At 44.8% G+C, this 16,314-nt stretch overlaps 1 pseudogene; it reads right to left on the reverse strand.

The window, feature by feature from the left end:
• Window positions 1-297: 297 nt before the first annotated feature.
• On the reverse strand, window positions 298-13,344 carry LOC147092537 (uncharacterized; annotated as a pseudogene).
• Between the last annotated feature and the right edge of the window lie 2,970 nt (window positions 13,345-16,314).

Genomic DNA, 16,314 nt, shown 5'->3' on the forward strand with positions numbered 1-16,314 from the left:
GAAACTCCTTTCCCTGACCTCCGGTTACATCCCTGGCAACTGTATTAAACTGAGCAAGACCATTGGCAACTTTGGTGTCGTGTTTGACCCTGACATGAATTTCCGACCACATAGCGGCTCCAGCTCCGTAAGATCGCTCGACTCTCAAACTGCTTCAACTTATCAGCTGCTGAAAACCTCACCCTTGCATATGTTACCTCCAGAAATGTCTATAGCAAAGTTCTCCTGGCCGGCCACCCATCTTCCATCCTTCTCCCAAATTCTGCTGCCCGTATCTTAACTCCCTGAATATCTCGTTCACCCATCACCGCTGTGCTTGATGACGTTCACTGTCTCCATGTCCGGAAATGCCTTAATTATAAAATCCACATGTTTATTATCAAACATAGAAACATAGAAGATAGGAGCAGGAGTAGGCCATTCGGCCCCTCGAGCCTGCTCCGCCATTCAATGAAATCATGGCTGATCATCCAAACTCGGTACCCTGTTCCTGCCTTCTCCCCATATCCCTTGATCCCTTTAGCCTTAAGAAATAGATCTAACTCCTTCTTGAATATATTTAATGAATTGGCCTCATCTGCCTTCTGTGGTAGTGAATTCCACAGGTTTACCTGTCTCTGGGTGAAGAAATTCCTCCTCATCTCTGCCCTAAATGGATTCCCCCTTATCTTTAGACTGTGACCCCTGGTTCTGGACTCACCTGCCATCGGGAACATCCTTCCTGCATCTAGTCTGTCTAGTCCTGTTAGAATTTTATGAGTTTCCAATCCCTCCCTGCGGTCGCGCCTCCCTATCTCTGTATCCTCCTCCAGCCCACATGCATTCGAGATCTCTGCAGTCTTCCAAGTCTGGCCTAATGTGCATCCATGATTTGAATCGTTTCATCATTGGCGATCATGCCTTCAGCTGCCTCGGATCGAACCTCTGGTATTCCATCCATGAACATCACCGACTCTCTCTCTTCTTTTAAGATGTGCCTTATAGCCTACCTATTTCATCCAGCTTTTCATCATCCGTCCTGATATCCCGTTCTGTGATTCGGTGTGAAAAAGTTTTCTTATTGATATCGCTCTTGTTAATTACCTTGGGCTGTTCCGCTACAGTTAATGCACTCTATCAATTTAAGCTGCGGTTGTAAAGTTCAATTGCAATTAACTGCCCAGTCCACAAGTAGTCTGATGTATAATGTGGGATGTTTTTTGGGAAATATTTCTTCATTTCTAGAATCAACACATTAGTTAAAAAAAACTTTAAAAATTAATAAAGGCATTCATCTCCAACTGTAGTTTTTATTGGAATATCATCAGAAAAGAGGCTGGTTTATTGCAGAGTAAAAGTCTTTGCTTTTCACTTTGTGCTGCTGTTTTCGAAGAAGTCACTTACTTTACCCAAAGGAGCCGTTGTCCTCTTTGCTTCAGCCTCTTTCTGTGCCTTTCAGTATCGATTTGGCCGTTTGGCATTCTCGACACCTCATTACCCCAGCCAGCATATGCTGCTCATCCCCACCTCATCTAATAAATTCAGCTCCTCACCAACAGACCTAATATCATCAGCTCCTCCCCTCCCCACCTAATATCCTCAGCTCCTCCCCACCCCACCTAATATCCCCAGCTCCAGCAGCCCCAACCAAATATCCTCAGCTCCTCCCCACCCCACCTAATATCCTCAGCTCCTTCCCTCCCCACCCTACCTAATATCCTCAGCTCCTCCCCACCCCACCTAATATCCTCAGCTCCTCCCCACCCCACCTAATATCCTCAGCTCCTCCCCACCCCACCTAATATCCTCAGCTCCTTCCCTCCCCACCCTACCTAATATCCTCAGCTCCTCCCCACCCCACCTAATATCCTCAGCTCCTCCCAACCCCACCTAATATCCTCAGCTCCTCGCCACTCCACCTAATATCTGCAGCTTCTCCCCACCCCACCTAATATCCTCAGCTCCTCCCCGCCCCCCCTAATATCCTCCGCTCCTCCCCACCCCACCTAATATCCTCAGCTCCTCCCCGCCCCCCCTAATATCCTCCGCTCCTCCCCACCCCACCTAATATCCTCAGCTCCTTCCCTCCCCACCCTACCTAATATCCTCAGCTCCTCCCCACCCCACCTAATATCCTCAGCTCCTCCCAACCCCACCTAATATCCTCAGCTCCTCCCCACCCCCCCTAATATCTGCAGCTCCTCCCCACCCTACCTAATATCCTCAGCTCCTCCCCACCTCACCTAATATCCTCAGCTCCTCCCCACCCCACCAAATATCCTCAGCTCCTCCCCACCCCACCTAATATCCTCAGCTCCTCCCCACCCCACCAAATATCCTCAGCTCCTCCCCACTCCACCACATATCCTCAGCTCCTCGCCACCACACCTAATATCTGCAGCTTCTCCCTACCCAAGCTAATATCCTCAGCTCCTCCCCACCACACCTAATATTCTCAGCAAATCCCACACCACCTAATATCGGCAGCTGCTCCCCACCCCATCTAATATCCTCATACCTCCCCACCCCAACTAATGTCGTTAGATCCTTCAATGTTGCCTCAAATCTTTTTGTACTGAATGGCCACGAACTGCTTTGAGCACGACCTTTTCGTCCGCGGGCAAATTTTAGAACAACAAATTTTAGAGCAACTTTTAGAAAAACAACTTTTACAACAACGGCAGGAACAGCAACCAGTTAAAATCATATAGACCATAATGAGATATTGACACCCCACCATCTCAAATCATGAGACAATCAGACAAGGTTCTGCATGATTAATATAACTTCGCTGCTTTTGAAATCTATTGCTCTAGAAATGAACCCGTGCTTCATTTGCACTTTTATGGCTTTTTAACCTGCGTTGCTACTTCTGATGATTTGTGAATCTATACTCCGAGATCCCTTTGCACCTCTACCCCAGTTACAATCTTATTTTCCAAGGAGTAGCTGGGGTCCTTATTCCTGCAACCAAAATGCAACAACTCAACCTTACCCATATTGAAATTAATTTTTCATTTACATGCCCATTCTGCTAGTTTTTTTACGGTAGAATTAATTAATCGATTTTAGTTCGTCATGTACAAATTCTATTCAAATAAATCCTTGTCAGAAGTGACTGGGATATAAAAGAACTGCAGAAAAATAAATTAACAATTCAGAAACGTCACTCAGTTACACATCGACAAACAATCCAAAAGCCCAATATGAGCTGAATGATGCAGATCTATTCGTGCAATTTGTATTAATTTTAAGGTTTTCAATGCATTAGCCCATTCCTCATGTCGCTATACCCATGGTTGCATAAGCAGCAGGAGCAGCGGCTTTCCTATGTAATCAGATAATTAATCACAATGCAACCAGACAACCAACAGACATAAAGTGCTGTAGTTCTTTAGTTCACAGTATAAAAAAAAATGAACAAAAGCGGGTATCCCTATTTCCAACTTCAGGCACCTCCATTAATAAACGTGGTCTTGTTGAACCAGCACACCCTCCATATAACATGTCAGAAATGCAGCACTTATTCACAATTGCAGAAAACACAAACACTATTTGCGTCACTGAATTAAAAACAAAAAGCAGGAAAAGCTATGATTTACACAAATAAATATTCATTACTCTTCCTGGACAAGAGAACAAATCAGACTGACTTGGAACTATTAACTAATATGTTGACTTAAAGATGCTCATTTACCCTTTCGCTTCCAATGTTTTTCTCTCAAACATTCTCCACAAAATTAATCCCCGCTCTTATCAAAAAAAAATTGAATTATTTTAGGTACTTCCCAATTAAATAGCAGCAAACAAACTTCATTTTTCCCTCAAATTTCAATCTCCTAATTCAAATATTTATACAGAATAGAAATTGTACATTATCAGTTTAATAAAAGTATTTTGTGTGTCTTTCTCAATAAAGAAATAATGTTTTTTTCCAAAGAGCATCCTGCATTTTTCATGCATCTTTACAGAGTTCTTGTTTCTATTAACACTCCACTAAACAATTAAGAGAAAATCGATAACTACGTTGTTCCTGGGACTTCTTCAGACTATAGAACGACAGACAAAATGAAATCCTTCAGAGTAGCAAAATACAGCGGATTTTGGAAGCTGAAATAAAAACGGAAAATGCTGGAAATACTCAGCAGGTCAGGCAGCATCTCAGGAGAGAGAGAGAAACAGATTTAACGTTTCAGGTCTGTGACCTTTCGTCCGAACTGAAAAAAATAGTTATGTAAGCGATTTTAACCAGATGCAGAGGCCGGATTTAACAACTGCTGCCTTCCACCCTATCAGAGGCCATCCGCTTTGTTCCTTCCTCCCCTCCCGCCTTTCCCTGCCTCTGCACCTGGTTAAAATCTGTTACATCTCCAACACTTTCCAGTTCTGACGAAAGGTCACAGACCTGAAATGTTAAATCTGTTTCTCGCCCACAGATGCTGCCTGACATGCTGAGAATTTACAGCATTTTCTGTTTTAATATTATACAAAATAAAATGGTTTGTATTTTCAATGAAATTTTTAAATTCAATAAAAAGTAGTATGTAACACCTCCAAATCCTCCCCTGCCCTCTCCCTCCTCACCAGCGTGGTTGAATGTTTGTGTGAAGCTACTCACTTCAGTCGATCGTTCAAAATCAAATATTGAGAAACTTCAATGTTTAAATATTTTAAGCAATTCAGAGCCTCCTTCAAAGGGTTCGGACTTCAAGACCCGCTTGGAACTTGTTGAGGTGAGGGGAACTTTGATTTTTACTCGTTCTTTCCAAAATCATACCAGAAAATTAGGGTGAAAAAAGTGTTGTTAACGTTCATTTTTTGTGAAAAGTTCATTAAAAACCTTTAAATTCTAGTCTCATTGCAGCTTTGACAGAAGAAGTTGCTCCAAGTTTCTCTTTCCCTCTTCAATGCTGTCGTTAAACATGCAACAGTAAAACAAAATAAACTCTAACTCCAAACGGAGCTCAAATCAGCAAGTGAATAAAGTGATTAAACTTCCTAAGAAGGCGGTGAGGTTATCTCTCCCCAGTACAATAGCAAAATACTGCGGATGCTGGAAATCTGAAATAACAACAGAAAATGCAGGAAAGACTCAGCAGGTCGGGCAGCATCCGTGGAGAGAGAAACACGGTTAACGTTTCAGGTCTGTGACCCTTCGTCAGAACTGCTAAAAGTAGGAGATGTGAGCAGGTTTTAAACAGGTGCAGAGGCAGGGAAAGTGGGGGAGGGGAGGAAGGAACTAAAGTGGCAATCTGTGCTTGGAGTAGGAAGGCAAATGGTATGCTGGCCTTCATTATAAGAGGATTTGAGTACAGGAGTAAATTAGTTTTACTCCAATTATACAGGTCCTTGGTGAGACTACACCTGCAGTACTGTGTAAAATTTTGGTCTCCTTACATAAGGAAGGATATACTTGCCATAGAGTGAGTGCAGCGAAGGTTGACGAGATTGATTCCTGGATGGCGGGACTGTCTCATGAGAAGAGATTGAATAAACTCGGTCTGTATACTCTTGAATTTAGAAGAAAGAGAAGTGATCTCATTGAACAATACAAAATGATTACAGGGCTTGATAGGGTGGATGCTGGCAGAATGTTTCCCTTGGCTGGGGAGTCTAGAACCAGGGGCCACAGCCTCAGGATAAAGGGTAGACCATTCAGGACTGAGATGAGAAGAAATTTCTTCACACAGAGGTTGGTGAATATTTGTTATTCTCTAGCCCAGAGGGCTGTGGAGGCTCAGTCATTGGGTATATTCAAAACTAATGTCGATAGATTTCTGACTAGTAAGGGCATCAGGGGATATGGCGATAGGGCCGGTGAATGGAGTTGAGGCAGAAGGTCAGCCATGATCTCATTGAACGGCGGAGCAGGCTCGAGGGGCCGAATGGCCGACTCCTGCTCCTATTTCTTACGTTCTTATGTTATTATGATTAAAGGCAGGAGAGATTAAATGCTGCTAATAGGGATGCCAGAATCATCAACAGCTGCCACCTGAAAAACTCGGCGCAGGGGTTACAGTTTGAAATTGTTGAACTCCATGTTGAGTCCAGAAAGCTGTAAAGTGCCTAAACGAAAGATGAGTTCTAGTTCCTCAAGCTTACGATGAGCTTCATTGGAACAGTGTAATAGGCCGAGGACTGAGAGGTCAGGGTGGGAGTGGAGCAGAGTATTAAAGTGACAGGCAACCGGAAGCTCGGGGTCACCCTTACGGACTGATTGGAGATGTTCCACAAAGCGGTCACCCAATCTGCGTTTGGTCTCCCCAATGTAGAGGAGACCGCATCGTGAGCAGTGAATACAGTATAACAAATTACAAGAAGAACAAGTAAATCGCTGTTTCACCTGGAAGGGGTGTTTGGGCTCTGGACAGTGGGAAGGGAGGAGGTAAAAGTGCAGGTGTTGCATCTCCTGTGCTTGCACGGGAAGGTGCTGGGCGAAGGGGAAGGGGTGTTGAGGGTGATAGAGGAGTGGACTAGGATGTCTCGGAGGGAGCGGTCCCTACGGAATGCTGAAAGAGGAGGTGAGGGGAAGATGCATTTGGTGGTGGTATCATGCTGGAGGTGGCGGAAATGGTGGAGGATGATCCGTTGAATGTGGAGGCTGATGGGGTGAAAGGTGAGGACAAGGGGAACCCTATCATGGTTCTGGGTGGGAGGCGCAGGGTTGAGGGCAGAAGTGTAGGTGATAGAACGGACACGGTCGAGGGCCGTGTCAAGCACGGTAGAGGGGAATCCTTGGTTGAGGAAAAAGGAAGACATGTTGGAAGCACTGGTGTGGAAGGTGGCATCATCAGAGCAGATGCGGTGGAGATGGAGAAACTGGGAGAATGGAATAGAGTCCTTACAGGAGGCGGGGTGGGAGGAAGTGTAGTCCGGGTAGCTGTGGGAGTCAGTGGGCTGGTAGTGAATGTTAGTCAATAACCTATCATCAGAGATGGAGACGGAGAAGTCGTGGAAGGGAAGGGAAAAGTCTTAGATGGACCATGTGAAGGTGAGGGAAGGGTGGAAATTGGAAGCAAAATGAATGAAATGTTCTAGTTCAGCGCGAGAGCAGGAGACGGCACCAATACAGTCATCAATGTATCAGAAAAAGAGGTGATAGAGGGGACCTGAGTAGGACTGGAACAAATAATTTTCCACATATCCCACGAGAAGGCAGGCATAGCTAGGACCCATGCAGGTTCCCATAGCAACACCTTTGATTTGGAGGAAATGAGTGGAGCCAAAGGAGAAGTTCTTCAATATGAGCACAAGTTCAGCCAGGCGGAGGAGGGTCGTGGTGGATGGGGACTGGTCGGGCCTCTCTTTGAGGAAGAAGAGGATCGCCCTCAGGCCATCCTGGTGCGGGATGGAGGTGTAGAGGGATGGTACGTCCATAGTGAAAAAAGGCGATTGGGGCCGGGAAACTGGAAACTGGCGGAGGGTGTCAGAAGAGCCCCGGATGTAATTGGGAACAGACTGGACAAGGGGAGAAAGATAGAGTCGAGATAGGAAGAGATAAGTTCAGTGGGGCAAGGACAGGCTGAAAAGATGGGTCTGCCAGGGCAGTCATGTTTGTGGATCTTGGGAAGGAGGTAGAAGCAGACTGTGCGGGGTTGGGGAACTATGAGGTTGGCGGCCGTGGGAGGAAGATCTCCAGAAGAGACGAGGTCAGTGACAGTATTGGAAACGGTTCTTTGATGTTCGGTAGTGGGTTCATGGTCCAGGTGGAGGTAGGAGGAGGGTAAGGAGAGTTGGCATTCAGCTTCCGCTAGGTAGAGGTCGGATCGCCGAACAACAACAGCACCACACTTGTCAGCTGGTTTAATGACAATGTCAGGGATGGATCTGAGAGAAAGGAGTGCTGCAAGTTCAGAGGGAGGTAAGTTGGAATGAGCGAGGGGAGCAGATAAATGGAGAAGGCCGATGTCACGACGGCAGCTAGCAAAGAAGAGATCTAGAGAGGGTGAGATGCCAGAGGGAGGGGTCCAGGTAAAACGAGAATTCTGAAAGCGGGAGAAAGGGTCAGCCATGCGGGTGGAAGATGCCTGGCCAAAGAAGTGTGCACTGAGGCGAAGGCGGTGGAAAAAGAGCTCAGCATCATGCGGAGCTCGAAATTCATTGAGGTGTGGGCATAAGGGTATGAAGCTCAGGCTTTCGCTGAGGATTGATCGTTCAGAGCCAGAGAGGGGAAGGTCAGTAGGGATAGTGAAAACTCGGCACGGTGTGAGATTGGGAGAAGGGGCGTCAGGGGAAAGTGAAGGGGAAGAGTTGTTCAAGAGTTGATGAAACTTGCGATCCTTGACATCAGAAAGGAAAAACAAAAGTTTTTTGTTGAAGCGTCGGATGAGTCGAAGGATGAAATGGAACTTTGGTAGATTAGGCACTCAACAGCCCTCTGGTCTCAAAATCGAGTCAACAATTTCAAATCATAACCTCGGCCCCTATCACATATATATATTTGCTTCTAGTTTTTTTATCCACAATTTTTGTTTGGCCCCTTTTTTTCTTCTTCCCTCCCACATGACAGCTGTCCTTCATTCTGCCAGCGCAATTCACACCCCATCTAGAGCCAGCCTTTGTTCCCTAACCTGTCCCATTACCACCTCCTCTCGCCTTGAATATCTCTTAATGTCTCTCAATGTCTCTTAGTCTCTCCTGCTTTCTATCCTATCACTGACCTTCAATTTTGATCTTTCATCCCCTGCCCCTTTTCCCAGCCCCTAAACCTGCTTTCCATTTCCTGCATTTTTCCAGTTTTGACGAAGGGTCCTAGACCTGAAACGTTAACTCTTTTTCTCTCTCCACGGATGCTGCCCTAGCCTGCTGAGTTTTTCCAGCGCTTTCTGTTGTTACACTGGATTACTAATCCAGTAACATAACCACTATGCTACCATTGCTGAACTCATGGCCAGTTTGCCGTGATTAGAGAGGGGTCAAAATGGAGCAGCAACGTTGAAATTGCCATCTACTGCGACAAATCAGCGTTTACAATCATTGACATCACGATCTGCCTCATCTAAATATCTGGAGCGAGCGCAGGTAGTGGCAGCACTACTGACCTTCCCAAAATGGCGGCGGCCACAGGATGCAGCGGAAGTGTGGCGGCCGCCATTTACACAGCATAAACTGGCCTTAACGGCTGGCGCTAAACCTCCGGATTTGGCTGCCACAGAGTTCAATATTTTTGCCAATTGGTGGGGGGAGGAATTCTAGCGAGGGATTTGCCTCAGAGAGGTTCTGGGGTGAGAATGCCGCCTCAGCTGGGGGCAGGGGGTGGCAGAGATTTAATATATAGTTTGGAGGGGTAGGGAGACTGATTTAGCCTCAGCAGTGTGAAAGGATTTTTGTCTGTGCTATTTTTCTCTCAGCACTAACACTATCAGCTGTGGGGAAGGTGCTGTGAACTTTGATACACCTTTGGTCACAGTGGGGTGAGAGGGTTTTTGTCTGTATGGAGAGTGTGATTTTTCTCTCAGCTCTAACACTATGAGCTGTGGGGAAGGTGCTGTGAACTTTGATACACCTTTGGTCACAGTGGGGTGAGAGGGTTTTTGTCTGTGTGGAGAGTGTGATTTTTCTCTCAGCACTGACACTATGAGCTGTGGGGAAGGTGCTGTGAACTTTGATACACCTTTGGTCACAGTGGGGTGAGAGGGTTTCTGTCTGTGTGGAGAGTGTGATTTTTCTCTCAGCACTGAGTCGATGAGCTGTGGGGAAGGTGCTGTGAACTTTGATACACCTTTGGTCTCAGTGGGGTGAGAGGGTTTTGTCTGTGTGGAGAGTGTGATTTTTCTCTCAGCACTGACACTATGAGCTGTGGGAAAGGTGCTGTGAACTTTGATACACCTTTGGTCACAGTAGGGTGAGAGGGTTTTTGTCTGTGTGGAGAGTGTGATTTTTCTCTCAGCACTAACACTATCAGCTGTGGGGAAGGTGCTGTGAACTTTGATACACCTTTGGTCACAGTGGGGTGAGAGGGTTTTTGTCTGTGTGGAGAGTGTGATTTTTCTCTCAGCACTAACACTATCCGCTGTGGGGAAGGTGCTGTGAACTTTGATACACCTTTGGTCACAGTGGGGTGAGAGGGTTTTTGTCTGTGTGGCGAGTGTGATTTTTCTCTCAGCACTGACACTATGAGCTGTGGGGAAGGTGCTGTGAACTTTGATACACCTTTGGTCACAGTGGGGTGAGAGGGTTTTTGTCTGTGTGGAGAGTGTGATTTTTCTCACAGCACTGAGACTGTGAGCTGTGGGGAAGGTGCTGTGAACTTTGATACACCTTTGGTCACAGTGGGGTGAGAGGGTTTTTGTCTGTGTGGAGAGTGTGATTTTTCTCTCAGCACTGACACTATGAGCTGTGGGGAAGGTGCTGTGAACTTTGATACACCTTTGGTCACAGTGGGTTGAGAGGGTTTTTGTCTGTGTGGAGAGTGTGATTTTTCTCACAGCACTGAGACTATCAGCTGTGGGGAAGGTGCTGTGAACTTTGATACACCTTTGGTCACAGTGGGGTGAGAGGCACCTGATACACAGCACTGAGACTATCAGCTGTGGGGAAGGTGCTGTGAACTTTGATACACATTTGATCTCAGTGGGGTGAATTGCAACTGTTTCCTCTGTGGTGGTGTTTGGTGGGTTTCAGTCCGATAGATGCATGTTTGCTTTCTCGCTTCCTGATGGTGGTGAGTCATGTTCGGGTAGTTCCGTGGCTGCTCCCAGCCCTACAATAATGCACCCAGTAACCCATTCTTCATTTGTGAACATTTCCATGTGTTGATGGGCTAGTTGAAGACAAGAGGCTTCACAGCAAAGACTAATTCAGACATCACTCGCTGTCTACTTACCAGTAAGACTCACTGATTAGCAACCAGGAATGGGGAGCTTGGATAATTTATAAAAAATAAATACCAATAAGTCCTGACCCTTTATTTTATACAATAAGGAATTTGATAGCAACAGTAGTCAATTACCACCCACGAATACCCACTGACAGCAGCTGCTTCTTCATTTGATACTACTCATTATAGTGTCCAAAGTGAACACCGTTGGGAATAACCTGCCCTTCATTCCATACACCAAGACCAGCTTTTCGAATTTTTGAAGTTGCTATGCTGAGATCCTCCAGAAGGGTTAAACGTGCTCTGTCTGGCTGACTGAATTCTACCACCGTGTCCTTTATGAACACTGGAGCACCATGCACAGGGTATTCTTCAATAAAAAATGTCTCGCAGTCTTCACAAACTAACTCATAAAGTACAAATTAAAGATGGATCAGGATCTCAGTTCATTATTCAGTGTCCATGAAGAAGAAGGGAGCTCATACTGAGAAAGGTAGATTACCTATCGTAGCTTTGATCTTCCTCATTGTTTGATTGCAATTCAGTCTGCACACACAAGTATGCTATTTCTGGAAACTATCAGCTGGTGAAAACACTTGGGGCATCTTCCCTCTATGAAAATTACACCCAGTGTCAGTCTAATCTTTCCCCACTCTGTTGTATACAAGGGCTTTTTCTGGGCGACATGTTCGGTTCTTTAATCCCAGAATGCAGTACTGAACACAATTTACAACAACATTGTAAAAACTGGCAACAGTCTCTCCAAGCCGTGCCAAACCTAATAAGATTAGGAGAGGGCAGGAAGGGAATTTTGCGCATGGAGGCTGAATTTAAAACAGTGGTGAAAATCATACATATATTAGACAATTGGACATTGCTTCCTATAGTTGAAAGCTTCCTCATTTTTTGAATGAAGTTCAGCAGGCATATCCAGTTAGAAAAGTCCCTCTAAAGCATCAGGCAAATCACTCTTGGGGGCAGTGCCACTTCTCAAATGTGCCCTTTCAGTTATGACATCAACTTCTCCCCACATCCCTTCCCAAACCATGTTGATTCGCAAATTAATTCTGGCTGCATCATCAGTTCTTTGGAGACGGTCATTGCTTGCCCTTCATAAGTTTGACTGTTAGCTGCTACTTGTCAGCTCAAGCCTGGATGTTGTCCAGGTCCTGTTGTAGGCTGGCATACGATGCTTCAATAACTTAGACAAGCTGCTGCTATACCCTGTAAACAGGGGCCATTATGTTACGATTACTGAAAGTCCTTGTTCTTGCCATGGAAGGAGTTCAGCGAAGATTCACCTGGGATGGCAGGAATGACATATGAGGAGAGATTGGGTCGATTGGGCTTTTACTCACTGGTGTTTAGAAGAATGATTGGGGATCTCATTGAAATTATAACATTCTGACAGGACTGGACAGACTAGATAAAGGAAGGATGTTCCTGATGTTTGGGGACTCCAGAATCAGGGGTCACAGTCTAAGTATAAGGGGTAAGCCATTTAGGACAGAAATGCGGAGGAATTTTTTCACCCAGTGAGTGGTGAGCCTGTGGAATTCTCTACCACAGAAGGCAGTAGAGGCCAATATATTAAACATATTCAAGAATGAGTTGGATATATTTCTTAAGGCTAAAGGGTTTAAGGGGTATGGGGAGAAAGCAGGGACCTGGTACTGAATTTGGATGATCAGCCATGATCGCATTGAATGGTGGAGCAGACTCGAGCGGCCGAATGGCCTACTCCTGCTCCTATCTTCTATGTTTCTATGTTTTATTACAAGCTTCCAGAATTATTATGAATAGTTTGGCGATCATATTTGTGAATGATTTTCCTCAATGAATAAGAACAATCAGTACCTGTTTGTGGGCAAACACAGGCCTGCACTCCTGTCCCACCACTCTGACATGCTGTATTTCTCGACCAATCCCCTGGCTTACCGAGGCTCCTGTGTTATCACACCAAAATGCCCAATAAATTATTTCTGCCCTGAGGAAATGGATAGGTTGCTTTGGACATACACAGGTAATTATTCGTCACAAAGTTCCCTTTCTTCAGTGTAAACTTTTCTCTCTCTATTTCTCAAACAGTATCTTCTGCTTTCAGTCTCTTTGGTTGTTTCTTCATTTGCTGACCCCAAGATCTTTCCAGTACAGACAACTGTGGAAAAAAATCAAAAAGTTCATGAACAAAAATTGAACCAATTAATTGTAATATTCTTGCATGTAATGTTTGTTTTTGGTTGAACAGGAGCTGCTGAAGACATTTACATAATAATGCAAGGCATTGTGTTAATCCGATTTGAATGACTACGGTAGTGGGCACGTTATCAACACAGAGCATCTCTTGCACATTAAAGCACCCTCAAATATTCAATATAGAATTACTTTACTGAAATCCTTTATTCCAGGACAAATACCTTTGTTGAATTCACTATGAGCTTCAATTTCACAAACCAAGGTACTCGTTTCTCTGTTGATATTTTAAACTGAAACTGTCTCTTCCATAGCTGAGGCAGTGTCCTCATTGAAGCCCCTGCAAACTTCATCTTTATCCTCTTCTGAATTGGACGCCATCTGTGATGGGGCTTTTTGGTTCTGAAATGCAGAATGTGATGGTAAAACTGTACCTCACCGCTCCTGAATTAAAGAATAGCTGCCTCAAGACTGCCTGTATTACTAAAGAGATTATGTACGAGTCGAAGTGTTTGTCTATTTTTCTTCACCAATAGTTATTTCAGAATATTTAACTAAACAAAGCTACCCAACTGCACGTTGGATAGAAGCAGTCCCTCGAAAGAGTAGCATCCAGCAAAACATATCAGAAAGTTCCCATGTTCGATACTGTACTCCTGTGTTGAGTTCGCTGATCTCAACAAATGTGGTAAACTTAATACAATTAACCTCAGCACACTTTTGCAAGGGGGGGATAAAATTAGCCAGGATTACAACTGATTGCTCACGAATCATCATTTCTGGAAAGGATTGTGCGTGCGTGTATATGAAAACAAGATTAACCTTCTCCAACAATTAAGAACCTAACACATGAAGAACAGCCATTCAGCCAATACCAGCAGTGCTTCTCAATAAGTCAGCACAGACTAAGGAAACATATGTACACATGATACAGTGCCTTCAGGAAAATAGGAGAGGAGGAGATTTGATACATAGTTTTACTGCTTCACCTTTGGTCTTCCCACACCACACAGAATCCCGAAAAGAGAGGTAATATTTGACCGTGCCTAAAAACTAACATTGAATTACAGCTGATGTACACAAGCGACTGGAAACAATGATCTTCATTCTGTGGAACATGGAATTATCTTTCCGAACTTTGGCACATCCACTCAATCAGCTGTGTTTGTGAAGGCTGTACACAGGAATTTAGAATACAAAAACAGAACGTGAGATACGGTACTGATTGTATGAATAAGTACCTATCAGCAACGGTACTTGCTTTCTTTGTTTTCTCCTCGCTCTCCTGAAGGAACTGAATTACAGTTAATAAGTGTTATTTGTCCTCCTGTGCCTTGTCCAAGTGTCTGGATAGCTAGTATTTGCAGGCAACTCAAGATTCAGGAGGCACCAAAGCACAGCTTGTCCTTGGTCTCCTCTAACACTACACACACACACAAACATTTTAAACAGAGCTCCAAACACAGCAATCAATGGCAGGCCTATTTTTTCTGGGAACCCTGAAGCCCAGTGGAGTTGCCCCACTGCCAAATCTCAGCACAGAGCCAGAATCAAACTTGAATATTTCTTGGCTTATCATACCACACCTAAAGAAAATGACGAGAAGCGGATAAGATTTCCTTTAAAGTATCTGCCCTGCTTGACACCAAAATTAAGTCGAATCTTTCTGCAGCACTGCATCACTGGAAATGTTGCCCCCCAACTCTAGTTTGCAACATGGGAATTGCAATTCTTGACTACGACGACAGGAAGAGGAACCTTGTGATGTTAGTACTGTGAAGGAATAGCCATGATTCAGAGAAATACACGATACTATGAACAGAATTCTGATATTATTTATACAGAATATACTGGGTTTAAGAATCTATAGCCTCCAAGACACAAGCCTCAGCAGACACAGGCTGCAAAAAGAAATAAAGGACTCTGAGAAAAGATCAGTTGATAACAAAGTTGTAAACAAGCTTTGAAATGGGAATTAGTTAAATATACTAAAACAATGAAAGATTGAAGCAAACCATTGGTGCTTCCGAAAGGTCTAGAGTTTGGAAGTAACACAATGAGAATGCCCAGTTTAAAGTGTGAAGAGCTAACACTAAAACAGAAATACAAACATTAAAAGAGGCATGTGCCTTTGAAACATGACATCAAGTAAAGAAACCTGCTGGTCAAATAGTTTTATGTCAAACTTGGAAAACAGGAACCATAAAATTAAATATGCAACCAATTGAGATAGCTAGAAAACAAGTAAACACAGAGTTAAAGTGGTTTTGATTTACATACTGTAAATATAATACCTTATGCAAATTTGCTCGTGGCTCAGGTAGTAATCCAGCGATAATTACCTTTGTGACCATCTTCAAGAAAGGTGAGAAGTCCGATTGCGGTAATGATATAGGAAGTTTCCCTGCTGCTTGCCACTGGGAAAGTCATTGCAAGAATCCTCCTAAATCGCCTTCTCCCAGTGGCCGAAGAGCACCTCCCCGAGTTGCAATGTGGATTCTGCCCACTAAGGGGCACAATGGACATGATCTTCACTGCGCGTCAATTACAAGAGAAATGCAGGAAAGAGCACCAACTGCTGTACATGGCCTTCTTTGAACTCACAAAGGCCTTCGACACTGTCAAATGTGAGGGATTCTGGAGTCTCCTCCTCAAATTCGGCTGCCCTCAAAAGTTTTTCACCTTCCTCCGCCTGCTTCACGACGACATGCAAGACGTGATCCTGGCCAACGGTTCCACCACAGATCCAGTTCAACTTCGGACCGGAGTCAAGCAAGGCTGTGCCATCGCACTAACTCGCTTCTCGATCTTCCTTGCTGCAATGCTCCATCTTACCCTCAGTAAGCTCCCCGCTGGAGTGGAGCTAAATTAATAAAATGGGAAACGGTTCAGTCTCCGTCACCTCCAGTCCAGATCCAAGTTTGTCCCATTCTCTTTCATCGAATTACAGTATGCAGACGATGCTTGTGACTGCGCTAACTCAGAGGTCGAACTCCAAACCATTGTCAACACCTTCAACGAAGCGTATGAGAGCATGGCCCTTACATAAAACATCTGTAACACAAAGGTCCTTTACCAACCTGCCGAAGCTACACAGTACTGCCCCCCCCCGATTATCAAAATCCACGACAAGGCCTTGGACAAGGTGGGCCACTTTCCATACGTCGGGAGCCTGTGTCAACAAGGGCCGATGTCGATGACGAAGTCGAACACCGACTTCAGTGTGCCAGTGCAGCCTTCAGTCGTCTGAGGAAGAGAGTGTTTGAAGACCAGGACCTCAAACACAGCACCAAGCTTATGGTCTACAGAGCAGTAGTGATTCC

This window comes from Somniosus microcephalus, unplaced genomic scaffold, assembly GCF_052327205.1.
Source record: "Somniosus microcephalus isolate GS21.2 unplaced genomic scaffold, FLI_Smic_1.0 unresolved_chr2, whole genome shotgun sequence".
Lineage (NCBI taxonomy): Eukaryota > Metazoa > Chordata > Chondrichthyes > Squaliformes > Somniosidae > Somniosus > Somniosus microcephalus.